Source organism: Calliphora vicina, chromosome 2 (genome assembly GCF_958450345.1).
Source record: "Calliphora vicina chromosome 2, idCalVici1.1, whole genome shotgun sequence".
In the NCBI taxonomy this organism is placed as follows: Eukaryota; Metazoa; Arthropoda; class Insecta; order Diptera; family Calliphoridae; genus Calliphora; species Calliphora vicina.
The window spans coordinates 107,368,278-107,371,245 of NC_088781.1; positions in this window are offsets into that span (position 1 = coordinate 107,368,278).

Genomic DNA, 2,968 nt, shown 5'->3' on the forward strand with positions numbered 1-2,968 from the left:
ATAACAAGTGTACTCACAAATAATGTTGTCAACTTTTAAATATCAAAATGCACTGAACTCATGAGAAAATTGCATAGTTTTCATAAAAAGCTCCAAAAATTTAATGGAAATTGTATGTCAAAGTAAAATTTTTATGAAAAATATTTAAAATTCAGCCAAATATTTGCGAACTTTTCCTTGAAAGTTTTTCTCTTATTGCTGACTAAGCATATTTATGTATTTCGATCAGAACTGGTTTCTATAGTGTTAATCATAACATAAATTAAGTTCTTATAACAGTAATGTCAATTGAGTAATAAAAATGGCGCAAAACTGACAACATTTGACAATTAGCGTGCACTCCAGTGTGACATATCATTGTAGCTAAATGGACATTACATACGTCAGCATTAAATTGAAATTAACAAAAAAAGAACCGAAACAAACTGGTCATAAATTTGTTAAAATAATGCAATAATTTCTGTAGAATACAACATCAAACCAAAAAAGTTTAAAATTTAAGAATTTTATTAAAAAAAACTCTAAAAGGGTTGTTTCCTCAACTGCTTAAAGTCACAGTTACATTAACTTTGGCATTAGCAATAAATATTTTTCTCGTTGTATAGCAAAACAATACAAATAAATAACAAAAAAAATAGCATTTCATTTTGGTCAAATCATTTGACAATTAGTGACATTTCAGCTATTGTGACATATATAGAGTTTTCTTCTCGATTTCTTTGTCGTTTTATTTTATGCTAAACATTTTTTATGTTTGTATCTTTCTGTCAGTTATTTAAACTATAAAATGTAGATGGGTGTCCTCTCCACCCATCGAAAAACCACAGTCATCTTGATGTTTTGCATGCGAATTAGACAAGTAGACAATAACGATACTGGTGTAGAGAGATGTGAAAAAAAGAAACAACATCGGAGATTTGTTTACTAAAAAAATTCCTTATTGGCACTTTAGTTTGAAACCAAATGAGAAAAGAATAGCAGCATACGGTCATATAAATAAAATCGAAATTGACAATTGGTTTACAAGCAGCGTTGGGAAAGAATGAGTTTATTATTTGCAAAAAATTAATTTTTCTTACGGCTTAACATAAAAAAAATCCGAAGGCGAAAAAGCAATTCATCAGTTATTGTAAAATAGTTTTTTCTCTACATACTTTTTTTCCATATTTAATTTTGTTAGACTATGATCGTTATGATCATGACAGTGATCATCTCTAATCGAACTGGAATATCTTTAAATTTCATTAAAGGGTGCCCCTACAGACTAGACGATTATGTGCTGGGCTATCAATCCAAGGGTTGCGGGTTCAAATCCTGCCAGAGACTCTGGGTGTTTCTGCAGACAAACAAAACTCTTTGTAGTTTGTGATTGATAAAAAAAATGTGAACGAATATATACTTTCAAACTCTGCTTAAATAAGCAAATTGTACACAGTGTCATGTAACAAATTTTATATCAAACATATAAATAGAAAAAAAAAGTTTAAAGTACATACCACACGCGAGATTGGCATTATTTGTGTTTATTGTTATTTTCATCTACAATATTCGTATATTTTGTGATTGTTTTCTCTCTCTCTGTCCTTAACATGTACATACTTATCACTTGTTAAGACAAGGTTTGTTTAAAAAAGGGTTCTTCGAACATGACATTCGAAGGACCACGTATAATGTGTAGAGGATAACAAACTCTCCAATATGCATATTTCATGTCAAATGTAATTTATTTAAATTGATTCAATTTTGATTATATTATTTTAAAATTTAAAAATTCTTTAATATACAGATCAGGATTTAAGTACATTGTTTCAAAAAATTTAAGTTGACGACTATAACAATACTACAGCAAAAAGGAGCAAAGGATTCATGTTAAAATCCTTACTGCTTCGCGAAACAGTAAAATATTTTGGTCATATATTAAAATATTAAAGAATAGTGCTAGTTGCTAAGTTCAAACACTTTTAACCTTTGCATTCCCAAAGCAGTAAACACTCGAAATCCATCCGGGTGGGCCTATTAATTTTTTTCGTATTGTAAGTAAAGTTATGTTGTTTTTTTTTAATATTTGCTAAATATATAATTAAACCAGTGTTTAAAAAACTAGACTACAAGTAGCAGTAGCAACGAAAAAACACAAGTAGTCTAGTTAAAAAATTAATAAAAACTCGGAGTCAATAATTACTACTACTACTGCTACCTTCACATTTTGGTAGCAGTAGTTATAGTAGTACTAATAAAAGAAAAATTTAAAAGTAGCAGAGTAATTTATTTTCTATTGCTACCTTAAAAAATAAAAAGTTTTGATGTAGCAGTCATTAGTTTTTTATTAATTCTGCTACTTTTAAAATTTAGTAGTAATAGAAGTAGCAGTTGAGGTAGTAGAAGAAGTAGCAGTTAAGTAGCAGTTGAAGTAGCAGCTAAGTAGCAGTTGAGGTAGCAATAAAATAAGTCAAAAATAAAAATCTTCAGCCAAAAAAGTATATTATGTGTTGTTGTTGTGAATGTATATTTGTGTAAGTTGGTCGTGTTGTAAACAAAAGTTCGGCTTTTTTGTTATACACACAGAAAACACGATCTTTCTGTTAGCAACACGAACATCTGAGACGAATAAAATCGAATAATTCTTTCAAACTCTCTCAAAACAAAAACAACACACAGTGTTTAATTCGGTCAATTTTGGTGTTATGACTGAAGATTTTCTTTTTTGACTACTTTTATTGCTACCTTAACTGCTGCATCAACTGCTACTTTACTGCAACCTTAAAAATTAAAACTCGATATAGAGCAGTAGCAATGATTTGTATTTTTATGCTACTACTCCATTTTCAATTCATGTTTTATTACTACTGATCTGTTAAGAGTTTTATATTTTGAAGGTAGCAGTTGTTTTAAAAAAACAAGAAAATGAAAAAAAGACAAATGCTACTGCTACCGCTACATACACTTTTTTGAAGCAGTAGTTGTAGCA